Raw genomic sequence first — 13,336 nt, forward strand, 5'->3', positions numbered from 1 at the left:
CAATAGACTTCTAACTTCCCCTGCCCCTCACTTCTCTACAGTCACCCCACCCCCAATCTTCCATCCGTTCTCCACTTAGCAGCCAGGATGATGTCATTAAAAAGGTAAATTAAGTCATGCCACTCCCTGATTTAAACTCTTCAACAATTCATAGTGGACATATGGTAAACTATGACTCTTGTCATCATTATTAGAGTTGTTCTTCCCCTTTCTCTAGTTTTCCTTTTTCCTACCTTTAACCTTATAATAACAAAGACATTATTAAAAAATTGGTTAACGTATTTCAAACATATAACTGATAGATTCCTGGATAACGTATTTGGCATCAACGTGGCTTGTTTCTGTCATAAACATTTGATTCCCTGTTAATGCCTTGTTTGAAATGAATGGGAATAAAATAATGTTTCTATCATTTGTGTTTTGTTTGAGCCCTGAATTTTCAGTAAATAGATAGTACTTACAAGACAAACTGTTTCTCTGATCAGATGACAGGCAATATTAATGCATGCACCATGTGTTTTGAGGATGTAAATCAAAGTAAAAACTTTAAGTAAATAAATAAATAAAAGAAGCATACACTGATGTTTGAAATTTTTGAAAAACTCATATCTCATAACCACAATTTATATAATGGCAGAGACTGGAAATAAGAGCATAATATAAAACAATAAGCGCTTAAGTTTTTCTTAGGATTACATTAAATTTGATTCTAGAAGTAGAAGATACTTGGGAAAAATCTATAGAAATCTCATCTAATGAACAAAATTTACTTCAAGGAAGTAGAATGAAGGAAGCCAAAGGTAATGGCTACAAACCTTGGTGGCGTGATTGATTCTGATTTCATATTTCTGAAAAGATGATACAGATAAGTATCATGATATGATGGAGATGGTCAGTGGAAGCAGAAGACAAGTTTAGACATTTCTAATTAATGTCAAATATATAGTGAATTACACATATAATATACATGGAATACTATGTACTATATATCATTGTAATATATGTATGTTAGGATTTTAGTTTTATGATATCCACCATAAAATGCTCCTTATGTCCTAAGTGTATCAGACTAAAAGAATGAAACACTTTTAAGCTTAGCTATGATGTTGTGGAAAAGACATGGAATTAGTAATTAAGGGTCATTAACCAAATTCGGTTCTATCCATCACCAACGATGTGACCATAGGCCAAGGGTGGGTTTGTCTCCTCTAAAACGAAGGAAATGATTCTCCCCAAGCCTTCTCTGATGGGTCCATTCTGCACACTGACTCTTTTTGGTGAAATCATTCACTAATTCAGTATCCTGAATGCCATATTAAGGTTTACAGGGAATCTGAAAGTTAACTGTGCTAAAACAGAGGTATTCCTAAGTGAATCAAGACAGTAGCCACATTCAGAGACTTTGGACTATCTGTCACTAGGAAACCACCAACAATCACTTTACACTTAGTAAATATTCTACATATCTTTTTGTTAATTGTTATAATTTTAGGCAGACAGAACTGTAATTTTAGACAAGACTTGGCAACTTGGGCTTATGTTTAGTACATTATTTGAAGCTCTTTGTTTTCCAGATTTCGACTGATATTTTAATAATGCAGAAAACATCCTAATTGCCTCAAGCGAAAGTCATTCTAAAATAATTAATATTTACAAAGTTGTTAAGATAATGCAACTAAACAGGAATGTAGTTACTCATATCTTATTGGTAGGAGGTATAAAAAGGAAAGAGTGAGAAATGTGGTTTAGTGGTCTAGAAATTCAATCTTTTGTTTTTAAACTATGTCAGATTCTGTTTTGTGAATGCCTACTGTCAGCAGAACACTGAACTCAATGCCAAATACAAAACAGTAGTTAAGAAATGATTTGCAGATTGGATCTCAAGGTCTTTGTTTTGCTCTTCCATGTGGACTCTATTTCCTCATTTACACACGTGGGAACTTTTAATCTCTACAGCATGTTTTTAGGCTTCACGTTGAGCCTGGACACTGATACAGATTCAGATCAGTAAGCAAATAAAAGACTCCTTTTAAAATATGCAATTGTAAACAAAATTTGTTTCTTTCAATTTTTGAAAGTTTTATCTCTACACAAAATATCTATCTACATGTTGAAGATATTCAGATGTTTAGCTAAGCACTTTGTGGACCAAATATATTTTAAAGATTTAAGAAAGACTATTCACTGGAAACCAGGCTTGGTTCATAATACAAGTACATTCTGAAATCTTGGTATCTTGGTTAAATTTTCATTCCATATTAATTACATGGATGGGAAAGTGTATTCAATACTTAATGAACCAAGATCATTAGAATTAAGCTTTACGTAGTCAGGTTCTTTATCTTGTTCATTACTGATTCCCTAGTGCCCAATTAAATGCCTGGCATATATCAGAACTTTCATAAATGGGTTTTAAAATAATGCCATGGTAAGAGTGTGAACTAAAGCCTGGAGGGTTAGAATCTGGTCACAGCACTGCTTCTAAGCTAAGATCTTAGCCAAGCTATTTCTCCTTCCTTATCTCATTTAAGTCTCATTTTCTTTATCTTTTAAAGATAAGGGTTTTTTTGATTGATGAGAGTTCTTCTGGTTTTATAAAAGTATTTGGCAATTATAATACTATATTTGAAATAACCTTGTAATTGTTACCTTAACATAAATACATGTCCACAGGTGATATAATTGCTAAACTTATGAATTACCTCACCTAGTATTTGAAGTCAAAAATTTCAGGATATAGATTTCCTCTTACTGCACTGAAACATTATAGTGCAATCCCCCCCCACACACAGAAAGTTTGTAAAGTACCATTAAAAAATAAGAACGTGGTAGTGCAGTCTCTGTATTTTTGCTTAAGAGAAGTATCTATTCAGAGTTCAGAGTAAATTATTTCTCTTAACTGCACAGTGTGGTTTCTGTAGGTCAGGGTTGAGGATGAGGGCAGGCAGGCTGGAGGTAGCTCCCAGCACTAAAGGTGGTGCGTGAATAAATACAAGGCCTGCTGCTTCCTGAATTTAGACAATATTCATAGTAAATGAAAACACAAGTCTCAGTGCATCCTTGTGGAAGTCTGAGGCAGGTATAAGTCAAAGATCACATGTAATTAATATATTATAAAATGATATATAAAGTATGCTTGGTTGATTCTGCTCAATCACTCTCATTTTTCAGATCTTCAGGAATTTTACTGGGATAATTGTCCAAATGAAATTTCAAGCATTCTATCCAAATGGTAAGGAGAACTACTTACTATATCACTATATTTGTTTATCAGTAATGAACACAAATTTCTGGGTATTGAAATGAGAAAATTGAATTACTGTTTTTCACTCATGGTTTAATTCTTTGTATAAGAAAAAGAATCACTAAAGAATTTTTTTACATTATTTTAAATTATTAACCTGAAATGAAAATATATGGCATTTAAACTTGAGAACTATTTATCACTTTCCTCTAACATCTGGTAAAAAGTAAAATGTCTGGAAATTAATTCATCTGCTACAAGCAAACGTATTTTGTGAACAATATATAGGAGGGATTGTATATAGAAATATGTATATAAAGTTCTCTTTCCAGATAATTATGTGCCACTTATTTTCTCACAGTAAAATTATAAAAAATATAACTTACAGGCTTCAATAGATACATAATTATCTTTTAAAGTGCTATTAAACCTCACACTTTTGACAACTTGGTAAATCAGTCTAATTCTGGGGATCATCCTCGTTAAGAGTTTGTTTCCTAAAATTTTAAGCTAGGAGAAATGAAGTCATTATTATTCTTGTTTTATAACCACTTGGCAGGGACCGAAGACTAGCACCCTTGAAACTTGCTGCTTAAGTTTATGACAATCATGGTGTCAGCCAGATGGGTGCAAAGTCCTTTGATGCTATTGAATTTGAGGGAGATGACTACAGATAGTTCTACATCTGAGCTCATGATCCAAACAAAGTTCTTCAAAATTGCATTTATTATATTTTTCTGATTACATATGTTCACAATGGATAAATATATTAAGTGCACATAAATACAAACAAGAACAAAATAATCATATTCTCACTACTGAATATGACCAGTTAGCCCTTTGTATAAATTGGTGAATGTTTTCAGTATATGAACACACAGCAGATTGTAAGTATTTAAGGAATGAGAGTGATGGTAATGTAAATTGTAGGTTCCCCTCTGCCTCCCACTGACTCTGAAGCCTGGGTTTGAATTCCTACTCCGCTGCTTGCTCTTGGTTTGACCATCGGCAAATCTTCTACTCTCTGGGCTTTGCTTTCTCATCTGAGAAATGGAGCTATTAGTATATATCTAGCTGATGGGGTTGTCTTGAGGATTAAATAACACATGTAAAGTGCTTAGAAGAGTGCCTGGCCCATAAGTGTTGGGTACTTCAGAATTATCTATTTTATTTGAGTTGGGTTTTTGCAGAGTTAGAAAAATAATATTAATTTGTAATTATTCTTTGGTTGGTTCTTTTGTGGCACCAAGGAAAGCACCATATTATCGGCAAATAATAATAATTTTAGACACTTGTCTTTTCCTTTTTTTATCACAAACTTTTAAAGTTTGAGTTCACTACTTAATTGCCTTGGCTATAGCTTTCAGTTCAATATTACAGAACTGTGAATGACTCTTTGTTCTTTTTGATTTTATTGGGAATGACTCTCATGACTGTCATCTAGTATCATATTAACTATTTGTGTAAGTTTTATTCTTTTTATTGTTAAGAAGTTATCCTATTCTTGATGATCTAAAATAGATTATCAGAAATGTCTGTTGATGTTATATAAATCTTGAAATATGTAAATTTCGTTTTTTAAAATCTGTTGAGGGGATGATTCGGTTTTCCTCTCTTGGCCAGTTGATTTGCTAATATTATGTTACCCTTGCATAGAAGGAAGCTTATTATTTTATTATGTACTTTAGCTCAATTCCTTTTTATTTACTTGGGAATTTAAACAAAAAAATGTTCCAAATGAGAATTGTATATAGTATTTTTATTGCTTGCCATCTTTTTGGTTCTATTAAGGAAGTTATAGTCACATTGGAAACTTTATAATATATCTGTGGATATATATATATATATATATATATATGTAGAGAGAGAAAGACAGATGTAATTTCTTTTATTGATAATTTTGAAAAAAACTCACTAGTAAAATAATCAGGCCACAGAAAGTGTTTTGGATATAGCATCTGAAACTTTTAAAAAAGTGTTTCATCAATTTTTTTTTTAAACTTTGTAGGAATTCTACTTATTATTGAGTAAATTTTCAATCTGACATTTCCTCAAGTTTTTCCCATTTTATTAAGCTTTTCATTTTATTAGCACATATTTATAAATTATAGTCTTGTGTCTTGCAAAATTATTGCTCAATAAGTTTGGTAGGCTCCCCATTATTTCTAATTTTTGTGTTATTTTCTATTTTTCATTGATTATGCCAGTAATGTGCATGTCTTATTGATCTTTCAAAAAGCCAAAACTGGAATTATTTACTCACATGCTATTTTCTCTTTTCTAATTTATTAATTCTGCTGAATACCAAGTCTATTTCTCATTCCACCTTTTAAATTCTGAGATTTATTTGTATGAAAATATCTCTAAGTGTATCTTGGTTGTATACAATAGTGTTTGAATATGATCAATTTTTAAAATGTTTTGGTAATTGAAAACAATATGTAATCCATGTCATATACTAATTTAAATATAGTTCTATCAACTTAGCATGTCATCATATTATTCAAATTTATATTCTTATATTTTATCTACTAGACAGAGATGGGGCTAGTTTGTGCAAATTCTTACAATGCTGCAGTGACACATTTGGATTTATACACTAGGCATAAGGCTACCAAATACAAACAAGTGAATTATATGAGTAGACTTTCTATAGAAAGATGAGTCGTTTGGTAGTGTAGAAGATTAGCTACAGCTGAGTAAGACAAGGGCCAAAGATAAGAATTAAGGATTTATTTAGATCTAACATTTCCGCTTTTAGGAATCTGACCTTTAGAAATACCCTCCTGTCTTAGAAGTAAGTCTTTAATGTTCTTGTTCTTTCCCAAGGCTACTCCTGCCATCTTCCACTTTTCCTTCTTCCAGGACATTTGCTCCATCATATTTCCTTCTCAGCCCTTTTGTGACCCTCTTTGACAATAACCTTTTAAATGTAAGCCACAATCACTTTCTTGTGAGTTCCTGTTTTTGCCCCTTCCTTTTATTTTTAAAAGCTTTGCTCTAGCTTGAAAAAGCCAAGACATATTTCAACCAGAATTTGGGATATAGCATTCATCCATCAGATTTATTGAAAATCAACTATGAGCTAGACACTGTGCTAAGAGGTGGAAAAAGCTGTCTCCCTACCAAAAATAGAACCTTTAATCTCTACGCTGATAAGAACTTACTCTTTTGCTTGAACTCTTCAAGATTCAGTATCTCCAATTGGCACTAGAATATTTTTAATTTGATGGCCCAAAGACACCCAAAACTTTAATAAGTTCAGTCTGCCTGTCCTGCCCGGGTTGATGGTTGATATTAATCTATGCTAGAAACCTAATAGATTTTCAACAAATAATCCTTATTGAATTAATATTTTATGCTATACTCTTTACTCTGTCCTATCCTTAACCAACCTTCATCAAAATCCTACAGTTTCCATCTTTATATCTATCCCAAACTTCTCTGCCTATGTATTTACTACCTTAATTTTGGAAGCAGAAATTCTGCTTCTTGATTTTTTTATAAGCCCCTAATTAATTCTATATTCCTCCCTCATTTGTCCACCAACCACACTGCCACCAGAATTCCTCCTAAAATTTGTACATAATCACAATAGTCACCCATTGAAAAATTTCAATGACTTTACATTGCCTAGAGGAAAATGCCCAAACCCATCAGCATGCCATTCAACGTTCTTCACAATCTGGTACCAAGTTTCTCTCTTCTTGATTTATTTGCCACTCCCTGTCCCCATTCCCCCAAATCTAATCACACTTAATTACTGTGTGTAATGGCATCACATTGAGACCCTTTTCTGACACATGGTGGATATTCAACCAATCTTTCCTGAACAATTTTGGAGAGACACAGGGTTAAAATAAGGAGGAGCTTGTAATCTCCTGGGTAGGTAAGACTGAGGAGATATTGTTTAGTTTGGTAATTTCTAGAAGCCCATAAAGTTTTGTATTTGGGAATGCCGCAGAAATGGAATTCATACGTACAACTTAGAAATGACCTAGTTTAAGCTATGTTATCTGAATGTTAAGATGAGACCTAAAGTATCAGGGACTTAATCAGAGCTCTTTAATACTCTGATATTTAAAGCTGCCAAACCTGTGGAGACTAAACAATGTTTTTTGTCCTGAGGAATTTAAGAGACATGATGAGCTGTAACTATTATGTAAGTAGATTATTCTGACTTGATTCCAAAATGGTTGTATACATATACCATCAAATAATTCACCTCCAAGTCTATATTATTATAATTTTTTCAAGATATTCATATTGAAGTATTTATAAATATGTAATTTTTAGTGGGTTTTTAAAAAGTATATAATTGGATATTTGATTCTTAAGCTCAAAGTGTAGAGCTGAGCTAGATAGAAATAGAGCCAGAAGGACATCGTAGAAAACTTGAGATGAAGAGATTGACATTGGATTGCATGAATTTAGAAGTTACTTCATATAACTTGGGTCAAGTAGTTGTAGTCTTTCTTCTTATCGTCATCATATGAAAAGCAGCCAAGCTAGATTTTCCTTATCATGTTTTCGTTTAGTTAAAAGTTTTAAATCAAAAATTATGTCTTTACAATAATCCTTATAAAATTTTAAATGCATGGTCTTAGTCACTTCTTTCCAAGTGTCAAGGTATATTAGCTGTTAATAGTATGATATGTAATATTCCACAAACATCGTCAATGACAGTTTTGAACTAAACAGTTGAGAGATTGTTTTAATCATTTCAGTAATTAAAAAAAATCTAGATTGAATGTACTGTGGTTGCACTGATTTATCAATTATCGATGAAATAAACATTTTTCTCACTTGACTTAGTTACTATGAAGGCATTCTTTTCCTATGTCTTGGGAAATAAAGAAAATCTTCAACTGTCTAGTTCAATAAACAGGAGGGAAATAATTAATTTGTTTCATAGTTTTGTTTATATTTTATGAATTTCTCTAGATTTTATAGTTTTATAAGAGTTATAAGCCTTCAGAATACACATCTAGTTTTATATCTACTTAGAAAAATATAATTTAGGTCCACACTGAAGGTCTGTGAACACTTTTTCTTCTGAAGAGGCCCTACTGTTCAACTTTGAGAGACACGACTTGAGCACTAAGACTTTAAAATAACCCTGTTTTCCAAATTTTGAGATGGCTCTTATTGTAAAAGGGCAGATTTCTGTATATAGAATTATAAAATCATATTGACATATCATGTAGTATTTTTTTATGAGTATCTAATCTCATGTTCATATTATATAAATAAAGGGCCAGAGAGGTTGAGTGAATTACCAAGTGATAGAGTTTAGATATGTTGTCCCCCCACCAAAGCTCATGTGGAAATCCAATCCCCAACTTGGCAGTGTTGCGAGCAGTTTGGGTCATGGAGGGTGGATCCCTCATGAGTAAAATAATGCTCTCCCTGATTGGAGAGTGTAGTGAGTGAGTTCTTGTTCTATTAGTTCCCACAAGAGCTGGTTGTTTAAAGAACCCTGGCACCTCCCTTCTCCCTCTTTCTCTTGCTTCCTCTCACCATGTGATCTTGTACCCACTGGCTGCCTGCCACTTTCCACCATAAGTAGAAGCAGCCTGAGGCCTGCACCAGATGCAGCTGTCCCAGAATCGTTAAGTCAAATAAACCTTTGTTCTTTATAAATTACCCAGTCTCAGGTATTCTGTTATAGCAACACAAAAACGGACTAATACACAAAGTTCATGGAGCTAATCAGTGACAGACAGACCACAACTATAGTGATAAATACTAGTATATACAGATAAACATGAGAAAGTCTTTTGTGATAACTTCAAATGAATTATAACAAGGGAACGGAGTCAAGTCAGATTATATATAGGAAGAGTTAAAATTACCTCAGTGTTAAAAGTAAGATGAAATTTTGCTTGATGTAAGCTTCATTGAATTTTTAAATAAATAAAATCCTGAAATACCCCCTAACAACTATTTCTCTATAGATAGGAAATTACAATTAAAAGCAAAATTAGCATTGATTAATTTTTTGTAATATATTTTGAATATTAAATATTGTTTTGAAATGTGATTCAGAGGAGAGTTAGCAATTTTTATTTGTTTTTTAAAAGTATTTTAAATTTTTATTTCAAAGTAAAAGTTATTTGAGATGTTGAGTATGATGATTGTTTTTGTCTACAGCAATGCTGTAAAATATAAATGGAAATATGTCATTCATTAGGCTGTACTTAATTGATCACAGCTAATGCAAATGTGAAGATTTTTTCTCATCCAACTATTAGTATCTCAAAACATAATGCTCGTTTCTGTATTTAGATTTATTTTAGTCTCCCTTGTATTTTGGTTAGAATTGTCTAATTCCAAGTCTTCTACAAACGATGTTATGCTACTAGAGAGAAGGATCATCACTTCATGTCTTTATCTCTATGTAGCACCATATTTCTCAATGTTACCTGCCCCTTAGACTAGACACCTGGGAAGAATAAAACTACTCAGGAACAGACAATGAAACTTGATTGTGGTGATGGTTTTATGTGTGTGTTTGCCTATGTCAAAACCTATCAAATTTTATGTGTTAAATATAGAGAGCCTTAAAAAAGGTTAAAGTTAAGCTTACCATATGACCAACTAATCCTCCTACTTGGTGGTGGTGGAGTGAGGGATTGAGGGTGTGAGGGGGCAGATACTCAGGACCCACTTGCAGAGATTCTGATTTCATTGATTGCAGGTGAGGCCCAGGCTGTGTTACGTAGTAAAAACTCCACAGGTGACTCTAATATGCATCTAGCTTTGAGAACCTGTGCTCCAGCGTTCATCACAGTGCTTTGTGTAGAATAAGCTCTCTCAAAAACGTTCTCATGGGCTTGGTCACAGACCCCAATACCCAGTCTTGTGCAGGCCGCAAGTCAGGTTAAGTGAAAGAAAAACCGAGTAGCCACAGGCAGAGTAGACATGCTTTATTTCAGAGGCAAGCTCTGCCACCAGTGGTCTGAAGCCACTGTCTTATATACCAGCCTACACAATAGTGGCATCGAGCCAAGGGGTACATGGGCACACGTGCACACTAACACTACTCTTATGTAACTTGTTTACCATGGATGTGCTGAATCATACCCAGCCGGATATGAGGTGAGAGGGCTTGACTAAACTAACTCCATTTTCCTCACATCATTGTTTCATTGTATACATTTTGTCTTTCATTACGAGTAATGAAGCATACATTGAAAAGCCTAGAGGTGTGTAAAGTATGCCAGAGGAAGCTCCATAAAGAAAGTACTCCCCACATAGCTTTATGTGAATCCAGACACGCCACAGTACTTAGGCATACATCTGGACCAAGATACATCATAAAAAGCACATCTGCGTTATGATTTATTTTGAGCAAAGACTGGCAAAAGTTGACAAAGATTGGTCAGTTTAATCTAAAGTATGGAATTTAAGTCACAGTTTTCATCTAAGTAATAGTTAATAAGTGGATCTATTTTTCTAAAATTTTAAATTTCTTATGAGACGTTAGGTTGCAAAACATGGCATATGGTCATTTGACTAATTTCTGTTTGTATTTTGAACATGGACTTTAATGCTTGTATCCCCATATTTCTTTTTTAATGTCAAATTTATTTTTTAAAACATCAGTTTATAAATAAAAATTTTATGCAGTTTTGTTGTAGTCTTGCTTCAACAGTTAACTTTACTGGAGTCACCATTTTTGTCTATGTAAAAATTTTTGTGCAATTAACTTACCATTTAATTTTCCTACTCTGGAAATGAATAGATAATGGAAAAAAATAGAGTGCTGACGTTGCTGAATAGAATTATAGATCTTAAAAATGGTGTATAATTGAGATGAAGATGTCATCATTGCTTGTATCTAAAAAGCAAAGTGTGGCAAGAAGAGTTTATATTTCTTTTTAGTCCTTTGAACATAAACTTGATAATTTTGACCTTTTGGAATTTATATATTTTGTGAGTCAGAATACTTTTGGTTATGCTGCAGTAGTGAAATATCCCCACATTTCATTGGTTTATCTCAACAAGAGTTTACTTTTTGCTCATGCTGTAGACCAAGGAGTGCACCGCTTGATACACGGTAGTTACTCGGAGCCCAGGCAGATGCAGGCACCATGTTGACTCATGTGGCAGGGAAAGGGAAACTGAGGAAACAGCTCGCAGATCAACACAAATCACCTGGATACATCTAATGAAAAAGGGGCGAGAAAGTACATTCTTACTATGTACCTGGAAGGAGAGGAAAATTGGAGTATAGGTGTTTGCAAACAAGTCCTAGAGAGTTCCACAGATGTCTTCTGCTGGATGAAATACTCTTAGGAATGACTCATGTATGATACTGGATTACTGTGTATCGTTTCCTTTTCAGCATAAACCTTTATTGCAAGGAAGGTAGAATATTATTATTACTGCTTTTTCTCAGAGAGAAAGCTGAGAATCAGAATGTCTGGACAGCATCACTGCATACCCACAGCTAGTGAGAGGGGGAATCATGTTTATTGTATCTTTACAGCATAATTGTTTCTCCATACATTTCATTGATATGAAACCTGTACTGTGTTCCGGTTCTTTTGCATAATTGCTGCCTCATTTCATAGTCAAATAAAGAGCCAATTTATGATAAGCATACATTCTTAAGTTTAAATGTATAAATTTATGAGTATTACCATCTGTTTGTCTCCTATATTTTAATTTAGACAAGTTTTAGTGCTAAAAATTATTCCTACCTTCAGTCCATCTTTAGATTTTCACTAGAAAATTATATTCTGTTAAGTAGAAAAACAATGTAAGTCATTACCACCACGGCACCATAGTTATATCACTGAGAATAATATTATTCTTTCCTAGTAAGATTTAATTTTGGTTGAATTCCCAATGTTTTAGCCAAAAATATAATGAAAAGGACAACTGCTAATGAACAGTTTTTGAAGGAACAGGATTGGAGTTTTTCAAAACGCAAAGCTGAGCCTATAGGGAGAGTTATTAATTCAATTATACTACACTGAAATATTGGCATTTATTTATTTAAAATAGGAATGTCAGAAGACCTAATAAATCAGATATGATTAATAATTATATTTTTTAGTAAAAGGCTATGAATGTGGACTTAAAAATTTAGAGATTATATATAAATGTCTCATGGAAGCAAACATTGTTTGATAGACTAATATCAGGTTTTTCTAATTCATTAACTTTGCAAAGAAGCTGTCAAATGAGGGATGAGTCAGATTTTCCATAAGTACATCACTTTAATTTCATAAAAATGGTGCGGTTCAAAACTGTGGATTGGGCAGCCAAACTTTTTCTTTCGAATGTTTGACATTTGGGGAACATGTGGAATCTATTATATTTTCTTCATTAAAGAACTTCATTTAATAAGGTGCTTTATTATGATGATTTAGTGCTTGAGATTCAATGGAAAATAGCATTTTTCATACATGTGAGGCAATAACATATTCATCATTTGGTGCACAAAAGCAGGCTACTGATAAATGATTCTAATGTTAAATTTGAAGTATTAGAGCCGTTCCTACACACACACGCACACATGCTTGAGAAATATAACAGCCAGGATTTTTGAAATGTAAAGTCCCAGCCACTTTGTGCTCAGAAATCTATGACACAACAGTGGAACTAAGCGATGATGAATGGTTTAGCTCATTTCCTCTTCCTTCTCAGTGTGCCTATGATTCTCATATCTATGTATGCCTTTCTTGGACTTACCTCTGAAGTCTGTAGGAGATGACTTCTTTCCATTACCAGCGAGCAGAGGGGCCTGAGTTTCCTTGTGGTGGAGCTGCAGGGTATTTGTTCTATCCTCTTTACAGCCAGTGGGGGCCCCTTTTTCTTTCTCACAGCTTGCCTTTTCATCAGCACAGAGGGAGACTCAAAATCGGAAATGATCTTAATTAAATGTTTTCCTTGCAGAAACAACCAGTCCACAACTTTGGTCTATCGAACCCTACTGGGGGTGCCCCTCCCCCCATTTCTCTTCTCAGTGAGATTGCAGGCAATAGACTTTATCACAAAAGACAAGGATAAATATTTATCAGGGTGCAAGAGATTTTTGGAGGACCCACATTTATCTACATTCATTCTTGTGAACATGTT

The 13,336-nt window shown here is 33.6% G+C and overlaps 1 long non-coding RNA gene across 1 annotated transcript in view; it reads left to right on the forward strand.

Annotated features, from left to right (window-relative positions):
- Window positions 1-13,336, forward strand: part of LOC134391665 (uncharacterized) — an 89,672-nt gene that overhangs the window by 25,930 nt on the left and 50,406 nt on the right. The window contains exon 2 of the long non-coding RNA XR_010025022.1: window positions 3,172-3,232. This is a non-coding gene — a long non-coding RNA (uncharacterized LOC134391665). The remainder of the gene's footprint in view (window positions 1-3,171; window positions 3,233-13,336) is intronic.

The sequence above is a fragment of the Cynocephalus volans genome, chromosome 1, assembly GCF_027409185.1.
Source record: "Cynocephalus volans isolate mCynVol1 chromosome 1, mCynVol1.pri, whole genome shotgun sequence".
NCBI classification, from domain to species: Eukaryota; Metazoa; Chordata; class Mammalia; order Dermoptera; family Cynocephalidae; genus Cynocephalus; species Cynocephalus volans.